The 14,387-nt window shown below is 42.2% G+C and overlaps 1 protein-coding gene across 22 annotated transcripts in view; it reads right to left on the reverse strand.

The window, feature by feature from the left end:
- The window catches only part of PHF21A (PHD finger protein 21A), a 282,000-nt gene that overhangs the window by 129,674 nt on the left and 137,939 nt on the right, over positions 1–14,387 (reverse strand). The window lies entirely within an intron of this gene.

Raw genomic sequence — 14,387 nt, forward strand, 5'->3', positions numbered from 1 at the left:
AAAGGATTCAAAAAAGTTACTCAAAAACAACACTTGTATTCTAAATTATCCTGAAAACTTTAACTTTCTAGCCTTTGTTTGGCATCAGGATGCAAAACTATTTCAATTTTCAAGTACATGTACAAACAGTTGTCCCTGAACTTTTAACTGGAAAGTCTTAGTCCTTTCGGAACTGTAAGAATGGAGGTACCAGGGGAAGGGGTGAGCCTGATGGACAAGCTCAGGCCTCAGGAGGCAAAGAGACCAACAGGTTCCAGTCTTATAACATTCCAGAGCCTGATAGGATAACACTCCCAACTAGAGCCCTTCCCCCAAGCTAAAGGATTAGTGGTAACTTTCCAGTACGTGGCTAAAGGCCAATGAGACCCCCCCACGTACGCTAGGCAAGCCAATCCTCGTGCCACTGTACACCTTTGCTCCCCCTCCCCCTGCCTTCTTTAAAAACTTGCTGGCTGCCCTGCTGGGTGTGACTTCCCCGGACTGTGTTTCAGACGGAGGAACATCACCTGGGGATTGCGTTCAAATAAACTGCCTGGCCCTTTGTTGCTTCTCTTCACCTGCTTATTTCGGTTAGAATTTACTGGAATTTATCTTACATTTGATGCCGAAATCTTGGGAAGGAGTGTGAGTGTGGGGTCCCAACCAGCCACCGGCGGCCCCGCCCCCTCCTTCCCTGACCTGGGACCTCATCCTGCTCTCTGCTGGGTGGACTATTTTCTGGTGACTCCCCCAGTTTCCCCCAGTTTGTTTCCCTTCCTAACTCCATTTCACCTGGTCCGTTAGAAATTGTAGCTACATCCAGGGGGGCATCCGGCCCACCCTCTGTGGGCATCTGTCCCGCCCCTGGCCCTGTGGTACAGGAGATGACCCTGCCCCAGGCCCCAGGACATCTGTGGACATCCAGCCCACCCCTGACCCTGCGGTGTGGGAGACATTCCTCATCCAGGCTCCCAGGACATCTCCCCTGACTTGGTGCGCATGGGATGCTGGGTGCTCCTCTCAGCGGGATTAGTTGGGAAGTGGCGCAGACATGGAAAACCAGCCCTCGAAAGCAGAGGCCCAGACCCCGTTGTGGTGTCTCATTTCTAATTTGGCTACTCTATGTTTGTCCTGGGAAGTTCACAAACGGAAGCTGGTCTTCCTTTGCTCTGAGGCCGGGCCTCAGTATCCCTTGGACAACCAATCTCGCTGGCCCCCTGAGGGAACTTTCGGTTTTGGCCTCCTCACCGATTTAACTAATTATTGCCATTGGAGCAGAAAGTGGGATGAAATCCCATATGTGCAGGCTTTTTGGACTCTCCACACCCGCCCAGATTTGTGTGTTAAGTGTTCTCCTTCCCAAATTTTGTTAGCCCAGGCCTCCGCCAAAGACCATTGATCTCTACCTCTCCTATTACTGGGAGGTTCTTCTCTGACGGACTCGGCAGAGGATCTCAGCTTCCCCCCTTCCCGCTCCTCCAGGCCCACCGTGGGGGCCAGCTCCCTTCCTCAATGTATTTCTCCTCCATCTTGTTCTCCTTCTCTTCTGGTTTCTCCACCATTTTGTTCCCCTTCTCTTCCGGTTTCTTCACCATCTTGTTCTCCTTCTCTTCCGGTTTCTCCGCCATCTCATTCTCCTTCTCTTCCGGTTTCTTCACCATCTCATCATCCTTCTCTTCTGGTTTCTCTGCCATCTTGTTCTCCTTCTCTTCCGGTTTCTCCACCACCTTGTTCTCCTTCTCTTCCAGTTTCTCCACCATCTTGTTCCCCTTCTCTTCCAGTCGTGCCGCCATCTTGCTCCACAGGTGCCGACTCCACTTCAGGTAAAACAGATAAAACGCCCCCATACCCCAGTCCCCTGCCTTCAAGCTCCTCATCGATTCCCAAGTTGTATCCCCCACTGCCAAGGTCGTCCCCCTCCGTCCCCTCCTTCGAACCCACCGCCATCTTACTCACCATGGCTGGCGCCCAGTCTAGCCCTCCTGTAACCTGCTCTAAGTCACAGCGGTATCGGGCTCATGTGATGGCTCCTCTAAGAGACGTAGAGGGGGCTGAAGGGGTAGTGCAGGTTCATGTTCCTTTTTCTCTGGCAGACTTATCCCAAGTAGAACAGCGATTGGGGTCCTTTTCCTCCAACCCCGTAATGTTCACTAAGCAGTTTAAATATCTCACTCAAGCTTACAAGCTCACCTGGCATGATGTGCATGTAGTCCTCCAATCCACTCTAACCCCGGAGGAATATGACCATGTCACAGCAGCAGCACAGCACTGTGCCAATGAAGCCCATGCCACAGGTGAATGGGAACCTATGAGCAGGGAAGCTGTTCCTCTACAAGAACCCATGTGAGATTATAATACTCCCCAGGGTGAGGCATGCTGAGATCGCATAGTTCACTACTTATTAGCAGGTATGAACTCAACTGCCTAAAAGGCTATCAATTACGATAAGCTTAGAGAGATTACCCAGAAGCCTGACAAAAACCCATCAGAATTCCTAAAGCACCTAAAAGAAACTCTAGGAGCTTTTACTAAAATTGACCTGGCCTCAGCATTAGGTTCCTCTCTCTTAGCCATGCATTTTATAACTCAGTCAGCTCCCAACATCAAGTGCAAGCTTAAAAAGGCTGAAGATGGTCCCCAGACCCCTCTAGGAGACCTGGTAAAGATGGCATTTAAAGTTTTTCATGCCCGAGAGGACGAGAGCAAGAAGAGGTCAGCTGCCCGAATGGCAGAACAGACTCATGCCATAACAGCTGCTCTGTGGCTGGCTCATAGAGATCATCGGGGTGTCCCTGAAGATTGACTTGAACCTCTGGGCCCTTGCTTTCGGTGCGGTGAAGGGCACTGGGCACAGAAGTGCCCCAACCAACCACGCAGACCGACCAGACCATGCCCCAGCTGTGGTAAGTGAGGTCATTGGAAAGTAGACTGTCCACTTGGGGGTGGTCCTCCTCCAGTGGTAGAGCCCCACGGGGGGCGGACGCCCTCGAAGGACTACCCTTCAGACCTGCTGGGCATCCTTGAAGACTGAAGATGCCTAAACTCGGACACCCCGATCACCCTCGCCAAGCCCAAGGCCAAGCTGTGGGTAGCGGGTAAGCCCATCTCCTTCTTGGTAGATACAGGAGCTACCTACTTTGTTCTCCCCTCCTTCAAAGAGCCTTTGAACCCTGCCAAGGTCTCCATAGTTAGAGTCATAGGAACCCTCTCTAAGCCTTTAGAGACAGGCCCAGTGGCCTGCACCTTCCAAGGCATCCCGTTTACCCATTCCTTTCTAGTCATGCCTTCCTGTCCTACCTGTTAGGACAGGATTTGCTCTACAAGTTAGGAGCCTCTATTTCCCTCCCACCTTTTAAATGCTTACAGGATGCCAGAAACTCCATCATTGCTTTGGTTGATGAAAGAGAGTTAGACGACAGTAACCTGAGTCTCCCGACTTCCTAGACTGCTGTCAATTCGGTCATGTGGGACATCTCCATCCCTGTAGTGGCAACCCACCACACCCCAGTTTTAATACACCTTAAAGACCTATCCCACTTCCCCTCTCGGCCTCAATTTCCTATTTCGCAGGCTCATCAAAGGGGACTACAGCCTATTGTTAATTGTTTACTCTCGCAAAGGCTTTTAGTACTGACTAACTCTCCATGCAATACTCCCATCTTGCTGGTAAAAAAGCCTTCTAGAGCGTATTGCCTCATTCAAGATCTCCGAATAATTAATGAGGCTGCTATTCCCTTACACCCAGTAGTGCCTAGCCCATATACTCTTCTGTCTCAAGTCCCTTCTGGTACCTCTCATTTTACTGTACTAAACCTTAAAGATGCCTTTTTTACTATACCTCTCCACTCAGACTCGCAGCTGCTATTTGCCTTTACATGGTAAGACCCTGACACCTGTCAATCTAGACAATTAACCTGGACAGTTCTACCTCAAAGTTTTAGAGATAGCCCCCATCTTTTTGAACAGGCCCTGGCAGAAGACCTCTCGTGATATTCAATGGGCGAGAGTACTCTCCTCCAGTATGTAAATGACCTTTTACTTTGCAGCCCCTCAAAGGAGGCCTCGGTACTGGACACCACATTCCTTTTTATATTTCCTGGCAGACATGGGATACAGAGTATCCCCTGCCAAAGCACAGCTGTCTCTACCTCAAGTTACATACCTTGGGCTAACTCTAACTCCCATCACTAAAGCCCTGATGGCAGACCAAGCAGCTGCGATTAAAGCTCTCCTGCCACCTACTTTAAGAGCCAAGATACTATCCTTTCTAAGATTAGTGAAGTTTTTCAGACACTGAGTGCCTAACTTTGCCCTTCTGGCCAGACTGCTTTATGCGGCTGCCACGGAAACTCCTACTGGGCCGCTGACTTCACCCACCGAGGTAGCTTCTGCTTTCAATCAGTTGCGGGATGCATTGCTTTCATCCCCCCTGTTGATGCTCCCCGACTTAACTAAGCCCTTTACTCTATATACAGCAGAGAGGGCAGGAGTGGCAACCAGAGTGCTAGTATAGCCAGTGGAGCCGGTGTACCATCCTGTTGCCTTTCCCTCCAAACAGATATCACTGCCAGAGAGTGGCAACCTTGCCTCTGAGCCCTGGCAGCTGCAGGAAGTCTGGCCCAAGGAGCCCTGAAATTAACCCTCCAACAGCCCATTACTGTGTATTCCCCACACCGGTTACAAGATCTTCTGAGTCATAAATCGCTGGCCTCCATGAATCCTTCAAGAGTACAAGAATTCAATCTTCTGTTCAGTGAACATCCGCAGGTAACCCTACAAGTTCTCCACCCCTTAACCTAGCCTCCTTGCTTCCCATCAGCGATCAAGCAGATCAGCCCACTCATTCCTGTGTAGAAGTTGTAGAAGCTCTTAAGAAACCTAGAGAAGGCCTACAAGATATGCCCCTCGAAGACCCTAACTTGACTTTTTTCATGGATGGAAGCTCGGTGAAGGAGAGTGATGGGGTGAGAAGGGCAGTCTATGCAGTGGTAACTCTGTCGCAAGTGATAGAAGCAAACCTACTCCCATCTGGGAACATCTCCCAGAAAGCCAAATTAGTAGCTCTTACCCAGGCATTACAGCTGGCAGCTGAGAAGAAGGCCACAATTTATACTGACTCTAAATATGCCTTCCTAATTACACACACTCATGCTGCGATCTGGAAGGAAAGGAGCTTCCTTACCACTAAGGGAACCCTGACCATCAATGGTAGAGCTATCAGCCGCCTGCTACAGGCCCTACAAGACCCCAAAGAAGTAACCATCATGCATTGTAAGAGACATCAGACTAGAAACAATCCAGTAACCAGAAGTAATGCGTTGGCAGACGCCACGGCGCTAAAATTAACATCCGGGTAGAAGCAACCCTCTGTGCTGTTTCTTTCCCCCTCTCTATTGCCCCAATACCCCGATGACAAACGGTGACTGTTCTACATCAAGAGAAGATGTTGGGAGATCAGGGATGGATTTATCTCGGGAGACGAATTGCCCTCCCCCAAGCCCAAAGCAGAGATGTCATATCCAAAATTCATCAGTTTCTACACATTGGGCCAGAAGCCATGCACCAGTTTCTCTCCCCCATATTTGCCCCTTATAATCTCCATAAGGCCATAGATCAAGTGAACCAAGCCTGCACTACTTGTCATCGTGTCTTATCTCAAAGTGCTCTGAAGATCCGGACGGCCCTCCACCAGATGAGAGGAACAATCCCCGGACAAGACTAGCAAGTAGATTTCACCCACATGCCTAAGCATAAAAAGCTCTGGTATTTACTAGTTCTAGTTGATACCTTTTCAGGGTAAACTGAAGCCTTCCCCACCAGCCAAGAAACAGCACAGACATTAGTGGCACATATCACACACACACACACACCCGCTTTAGCCTGCCTGCCTCGCTACAGTCAGACAATGGGCCTGCTTTCATCTCTAGAGTCACTCAGCTAACAGCCGAGGCTCTCAATATCACCTAAAACCTCCATATACCCTACCACCCCCAATCGTCAGGTAAAGTTGAAAGAGCTAACAGTCTCTTAAAAGACCAACTAAGCTGTCTCTAGAAGTAAAGCTCTCGTAGCCCAATCTTCTTCCCATCGCTCGGCTGCGTGCTGCCCCCCGAGGATCAGCTAGACTAAGTGCATTTGAGCTGATGTATGGCAGGCCCTTCTTACTAAACACAATCCTGCCCGCTACCTCTCCTCCTTTGGCCTCCTACCTCCCTTACTTTACACTGTTGAGATATCTTCTTACAGAACACGCAGACCAGCTCCTACCCCAACCTATGTCATCCAGCAACCCAGGAGATGTAGTGATCCTTCAGCCAAGAGATGAAGTACTAAGAGAACTCCAGCCAAAATCTCTCCAACCCTGCTGGACAGGGCCTTATACAGTAATCCTCACTACACCCTCAGCAGTCAAACTACATGAGCATTCCTCCTGGTATCACCTTTCTAGGCTCAAACAGGTACCCAGACATGATGAATGAGTGTCTTGTGAAGGGAGTCCTCTTAAGCTGCAAGTTAGTCGTGTCAAGTACAACCAGCCAGATAAATAGCCCAGTAGTCTCCAGGCAGAGTTATTCTGCATAGAAGTTTAAGCTCCAACTAACTCTTTATGGAATCAACCGAGAAATAGGCACCCAAAGTTGCCCACGTGTAAGTTGTCAAGCAAGCACCGATTCGAATACCGGTACACACAGACATCTTAAACACTTTCTCAAACCCTACGCTGTGCTTTCTGTATGACCAAATCTCTCATACATGTATTTTCCAGTCCGACATGTATGAGGGATATCATCCTGAATTAGATACATGTAGAGTTCATGCAGAAGAAAAAACAGCAAGAAGAGTCACTGACAACATGTTCTTCAAAATACAAGATAAGCTATACATCACCATTAGTGACCCATGAAATCCACGCTGAGAAAAAGAAATACAGAGCAAGCTATACGATAGTTACCAATAGTCCCCACAGGACACAGTATACATCAAGAAGGAATAGACCACTATAAATTCCACTCTCACAGAAGTTCTAAACACTCAGGCATAAGTGTCAAGTAATATTCTAAAAACAGAAGAGGCACTAAAACAGAAAATTCAGTCAGACCCTACACCTACTCTCTACAACCAGCAGCAGCACCCCTTTCCTGGGCCGGAGTCATTAGAGAAACAGTGCGGTTTCTTAATGCTTCACATATCCTCAGCAATGTGTCTGATTGTTTCCTCTGTGCCTCCCTCCAACACCCCACGGTAGCAGCAGTTCCCGTTAGTTTTTTCCAGGCTCAACCAGTAAACTCTAAAAAAGACTGCAGCCTCCCTTTAAGCAAAGTACCAATGTAGAAAACAAGCCTTAAGCCTGAAGCTTGACATAAGTCCAGGGCCACCAAAAAACAGCGCGAAAAATCATTGTCCCCACTAACCTGCCCCAGCATTCCACCATCTCAAAATTGTCAATGAAAAGCCAATGCCGACGACGGGTAACCGTAGACACTCCAATCTCCCTTCAAAAGGGCAAGTTCTTCTAGTGCAATAATACGCTTACCCAAGGCATCAACAGCACCATGGTAAAACCCTGCTTTTTGGTAATGCTGGTGCCCCAACTAACATTGTACAGCAAACCTGAAGTAAGACAGGCACTAGACGAATAGTCTATATATCAAAACACTAGACAGAAGAAGGCAGTTTTTCTACCTGTGCTAGTGAGAGCGAGCCTAGTTACTGCCATGGCCGCAGCCGCCACAAAGGCAGAAGCATTAAGCCATAGCTTAGTCAGCTCTCAGAGTCTAGCAAGTCAATCAGAGGCATTATACGATAGAGTGAGCCTAACCTTGAGAGAAACCTCAACCTCCCTTATTTCCCCCCAGCGACAACTTACTTCCCTTGTCTAGGTCACCCTTCAAAATTGGCGGGCCTTAGATCTGCTTACCGCAGAAAAGAGCGGAACCTATATTTTCTTGCAGGAAGAATGCTGCTACTATATCAATGAGTCTAAAGTCATAGAACAAAGCATAAAAAAACTACAAGAACTACAAAAAAACCTCCACAAAACACGAGTACCTGAAGGCAGCCCTTATGAGTAGCTTCAGTCTCCCATAATAACCTGGCTAATGCATCTGCTAGGCCCCTTAATAACAGTTTGTAGTTTACCCTTAATTGCCCCTTGTGTTTTCAAGTTCCTTCAACAGCGCATAGCAAAAATTTCACACATAAAAGTTAATCAACTGTTGCAGCACAAGTACTCGCCCCTCCCGACTGAGCCTCCTCCGACCATTTTCCAGCCTTAACGCCCCCCCACACACAACGCCCCTTGTCAGCCAGAAGTAGCCAAATCGAGTCGTTGCCCATTATGACCAAATGGCTAGAATGTAAGGATAGAGGCACCAGGGGAAGGGGTGAGCCTGATAGACAAGCTCAGGCCTCACGAGGTGAAGAGACCAACAAGTTCCAGTCTAACAACATTCCAGAGCCTGATCAGATAACACTCCCAACTAGAGCCCTTCCCCCAAGCTAAAAGATTAGTAGTAATTTTCCAGTACCTAGCTAAAGGCCAATGAGAGACCCCACATACCCTCGTGCCACTGTACACCTTTGTTCCCCCTCCCCCTGCCTTCTTTAAAAACTTGCTGCCTGACCTGCTGGGTGTGACTTCCCCGGCCTGTGTTTCAGACTGAGGAACATCACCCTGGGATTGTGTTCAAATAAACTGCCTGGCCCTTTGCTGCCTCTCTTCACCTGCTTATTTCAGTTAGAATTTATTAGAATTTATCTTACAGGAACAAACTCACATTAATTTCTATAAAAAGAATAATACTGTACATAAAAATATTAACAGTTCAGTGCTAAGCTTCAGGGCAATTTTTGCTTTGCTGAATTAGTTGAGAGTTTTGCAATAAAAATTTATTATTTTCACAATTACAATAATAATTACAGTATTATATTTTTGGGGGAAAAAAAGTTTTTCCCTCCTATACTTTGTCTTCCTAATTCAGTTACAATGCTCAGGTTAAAGTGTCTTTGTTAAAAGAGTTCTTTACACTTTAAAAGCTTGCCTTTTAAAGGTGTTTTAATTCTTCACTAGCTTTAAGTATACATTACATTCCAGAGGACATACACACACAACAGGATGATTACAGACAGTTAGATGTACTTTCAATCCTGTCAGATCTCCAAAACTGAGCCGAAATCCAAGGCTGATGTGATCATGGCTTATTAATCTGAACTTTTTCAAAACAAAATACAGCTCCTAAAAGAGTGGCATCTGCAATGATGAACTTAACTTTAGGGAAATCAAGGAGTTAACTCAGGAAGTCAATGACGACTTCTTGTCCCATAATCTTTGGCAAATTTTTTGCATCTAATATTCTGAGATGCTCTTTCACTGATTAATTCTACTTGGTACTTAATGAGTTTCACAAAGTCTAACAATTACTAGTTTAATTTTTCCTCACATAAGTTCCCAAAACAATACTATATTCTTTACTAAAGGCCCACCTAAGTTAACTACTCTGAAAACAAACTGGTTTTGTCCTAATAGTTTAAAAAAATTCTTCAGTCTCCACTGTTAAACTATATTTCCTTAAATATAATCTAAACATCTAGCAGTAAATTCAATGTTATTTCCAATGGTGCACCTGGAATAAAAACAATAAATGGCCGCAGGAATGCTTTTAGTTAAAAACATTTCAACTTTACTCTACCTTACCTATTCTATAGTTCAAAGTAAAAATAACAAAGGCATAGAAAAACATAAGAATGTGAATATCAAAATTGGGAAGGGAAGATAAAATACTCTTTATTTACCAAAGTGTTTTAAAAGACTTATTCTTTGGATCGTGTCTTATAACTTGATTTGATAATTACCCTTTTCACTGATATTTATTCTCAAAACTGAAATGTAATGCACTACCTTCTACGAGAAAGCCCAGACATATACAACTGAAGAGTAGGTTGTTACTTATTACAGGCTTTGGAAAAAGAATCAACACTAAACAATAGAGCAAAGTGCTAACTATCTGGAGAACATCTTGCTAATACATTAAAAGCTACTGCAGGTTTAGAATCTCAGTCCCTGAAAAGAACTACCCAGAGAACATGACCAAGCTACATTTTTGGTTTCTACTCTCATTTCTTTGAGTGTCAAATACCACCAAATTGGCTTCATTCTCCATAATTCTCTTGCTCCAAGCAAGATTGATTCATTCATTATAAGGTGACACTGGACAATCTTTTATTCTAATTATATGATTTGTCCAGGTTTTTAATATTTGTCTAACATTACAATCAGAAGATTCTTCTTTGAACCAGTGGGGACTAAAATTTTATTTCAATACTAGCATTAAAAAAAAATAAACTGAAAGCAGATAATGAGGAAAGTATTCTTTTTTCAATCCAAAATGTACAAACAAGCTACTTTTTATTAGTTTACTCTCTGAATGTTACTAAAATTTAACTTTTAAAGAACCTTGAACACAAAACTCAAAAGATCTTTTAACCCTAAAACACATACTTCTTAGATCTTTTTAAAAAACTGTTATCATAAACATAATAAAACTAATTTTCACTAAATCTCAAATTTGCATGAGTAAAATTTTATGCTCTCATTCAACTTTTTGCTTACTTTTTAAAAATTTGCAATTTTCAGCACTTGAACATCATTTATTTTAAACTGCATTGTGTGTGTAAGTGTGCGTTATTCTTTTCCATGAGCAATTTCTATTACTTTGGGGTAGGATGGGAGGACTGACCAGAAAAAATGCTGATTTCAGGAACAGTATAGCATCTATCCATATTTGCTCACAGGTAAATAAATATTTTAAATAGCAAATAATGCAGAACCATAAGGAGCTAGAGACTATAACAGTAAATGAAGTTCTATAAGAAATTCACGTACAAGGGAGCGTTTCATAAAAAAGTGCTCTTGTGCTAAATATTTTTAACCTGACACTTACAGTCCCTCATTCTTCCTCCTTCTACCTTGCATCCCAGTTTCAATCAGTTCCTAAACCTGTTGATTCTTGTTTTGCATCTGCAGTGTTATTCATTACAACATTGCCTCCTTACACCTTTCACTCCCTTACCTGTATCAAAAATAATTTCCTTATCCCTAACCTTCAATGATATGATTCTAACTACTTCTACACCCTATTTCTGTCTTTCTATATAATACTGTCAGATTTTCAAGAAAGCATAATTCAGATTGATTTCACTTCCTTGGCTAAAAAAAACAGCAGCAAAGAATTACATATTACTACAGTTGGAAGGGGCCCTGGTGGTCCCTGAAACCATCTGCTGACAGAGGGGGAAGGGAAGGTAATGGAGCTGAAGCCTAGTAACAGGAAGCCAAAGGCAGTAAACAGGACCCAATGAGGTGGAGATCTGACCAACTTGTTCATGCAGACCGCCACAAACTCATTATCTTTCTAAAAAGTTTATAGTAAACATTATGTATAACAAGGCAGTATATATTTTAAATTGTTTACTTAGCAGACTTTTCTTTTTAGATTAACAGTTACTCTGTGGCAGGTCAAACCAAAAGGGTTTGGCTGGGACTCTTTGTTTTTCTCTGTAAGGCCTAGTGTCCAGAAAAGAATGCAATGATCTTATTTTTTCTAGACACTTTATTGACACTACACTCAAGAGCTGGAATTATCCTTGAGTATTAAGGAGTGACAATTACCCAGAGACTATGGAAATGGGGTGAGACATAAATGCTTGATTAAAGTTAGTGGCACCATTAAGGTGAATTGGAGGATTGGATTGGGTCTCAAAGTTACCCAATTTTCCCCAATGTACATCTTTTTTTCCCCACTCTTCCACACTAAAATGAAAACCATAGCTCTATTAGCTACATAGCTTAAATCACAGTCAAAGCCCAAGTCTTAAGGGCTGCTTAAAAAGAAACTGTCCAAACCTACAAATTTCTCAAAAGGAATGGCACCAGAGTTTAACTTAAAGTCTAGAGAAGCATCCAGAGTCATCAGGATCCCACTACATAAAATGATGCCAATCTCATAAGAAAAAAGGAGGTAACCTTATATTTTCCTGATTAAATTTTTTCAAAAAAATTAAAATATCATGTAATCATTTCTCTAACTCAGAGATAAGGACTGTTAATTTATTCTTTCTGATGCTTTTTAAATTTTATACAATACTGGGATTATACACTGCACACTATTCTGCCCTTGTTTTATTTAACAATATGTCATGGACATGTTTTCATATTAATACATGTATCCTCTTCTTTTTCTTCCCAACTGCACTCAAGAACACATCATACTCTATTCAAACAATCCCCTATAAATGAATGCTTTCAATTTTCCACTATCATAAAAAAAAGCTTTAATAAACATCCTTATAAATATATCTTTATTCATCACCTGAATCTTTCCTGAAAATAAATTCTTAGAAGTTACATTGCTGGGTTAAAGGATGGGTCAATTTTAAATTTAGATTTCTATTCCAAAACTGCTCTCCAGAGAAGCTGAGTGCTCTCATCAAGTGTGTGTGAACTGCCTGTTTGTCCAGCCCTTACATATGTGTATGATTTGACACCTTTAAAATTTTTTACCAGTTTGAAAAGCAAAAGAAGTATTTCACAATTGTTCTAATTTGTAATTCTTTGACCAGTGAAACAGTATCACTTCATATTTACTGGCCATTAATGATTTTACAAGATGGTCAATGACTTGTAGAAGAGTATGAGTGTATGTGTATGTGTACACATACATATATATTTCTAGTGAACAGGCTACTGTCATTATCTTTGCATCCCTGTGAGCCCCTCTCCATTTGCATCTCTTTCCTTCTGGCCAAGAGGCAGTTATTATTCTGAAATTTTTCAAATTATCCTCTTTTTCCTTCATAATTCTACTACTTACTTAACTATTCATACACAATGTTTTATTAATTTTTATGTATTCTTCTGTGACTTATATTTTTTTGCCCAATATTGTGTAGTTTTCCAAGTTGATACATATACCTGTAGTTCATTTATTTCAAAATAGTATATATCGTATTCCACTGTGGGAATTTACTGTAATTTATCTATTCTGTCAAAGGATATCTAGGTTGGTTCCACTTTCTGTTATTATTAACAATGCTGCTAGCTATGGATATTCTAATATAAGAATGCCTCTAGAGCTACATTGTCCACTAGCCACATAGGGCTATTAAGCACTTGAAATGTGGCTACTCCAAATTGAGTTACATTTTAAGCATAAAATATAAACATCAGATTTCAAAGGAATGTAAAACATCTCATTGGTAATTTTCAACTGATTATATGTTTAAATGGTAATATATTAGATATGCTGTATCTAAATAGAATTTAAAAATAAAAAATAATTAAACTAAGTATGATATAATTAAAGTTAATCTGCTTACTTTTTTTATAATGTGGCTACTAGAAAATTTTAAGTTATACATGTGGTTTCTGTCCTGTTTCTATTGGACAGTGATACTTTAGAGTATGTATCTAGGAGAACTCACAGTATATGCATACTTTCAAATTTGGTAGAATATACAAAATTGTTTCCCAAGGTGGGCTGAATCATTTTACATTTGATTCAGCAGTTTATATAGTTTCTTGCTGCTCTATCGTTGCCAATAATTGTTGTTGAATATTTTAATTTTTGCCAATCTGGCAGGAGCAAAGTAGTCGTATCTCATTGTGGTTTTAAATCTCATTTCCTCAATACGGTTGGTCAACTTTCATATATTTCTATTAATATTTCTATTAATATTCCTTTCTCTGTGACATACACTAACATTTTTACTTCTTTTATGAATTGTCTATTAATATCCATTGCCTGCTTTTCCCTTGGAATGCTAATTCTTTTCTTAGAGATTCTTAAGAACTCTTTATATGTAAGATGAATAACTCTTTGTCAAACGTTGCTGAAAATACTTTTCTTGAGTTTTTATGGCTGTTCTTGCAATTGTATTTTTACTGCCTGAAAACTTTTTCTTCTTCCTTTTACTCCTTATGTTAAGTCTTCCCCTGTATGATTTCTGGTTTTCTTAACATGCTAAGGTCTTTCACACTCCAAGATTTAAAAAAGCAAACCTGTTTTCTTCTAGTATTTTATAATTTCATGTTCTATCTCTAATCCACTAAATCTATTTTTTGAGTACAATGTGAGGAAGAGGTAAGAGCAGACAAAAACTAGGGTGATCATCTAGCTCATCACAAGTCCCTCAGTGGCTATGGCTGTGCTACCCACCTCCATTTTTTAAGGAGACTTTCTTCTTAGCATCATCCTCCCCTCAAAAGAGGTTGGAGAAAGTAGATTTTTAAGTCACTTGGAGATTTTGGACTTGGTCTTAATAGTGAAGAAAAGACATCAAAGGGTTTTAGGCCATGATTTAGATTTGCATCTTTGGAGACTCATGCTAGCTACAGTACTTGGAAGGGAAGT

Source organism: Manis javanica, chromosome 11, assembly GCF_040802235.1.
Source record: "Manis javanica isolate MJ-LG chromosome 11, MJ_LKY, whole genome shotgun sequence".
NCBI classification, from domain to species: domain Eukaryota; kingdom Metazoa; phylum Chordata; class Mammalia; order Pholidota; family Manidae; genus Manis; species Manis javanica.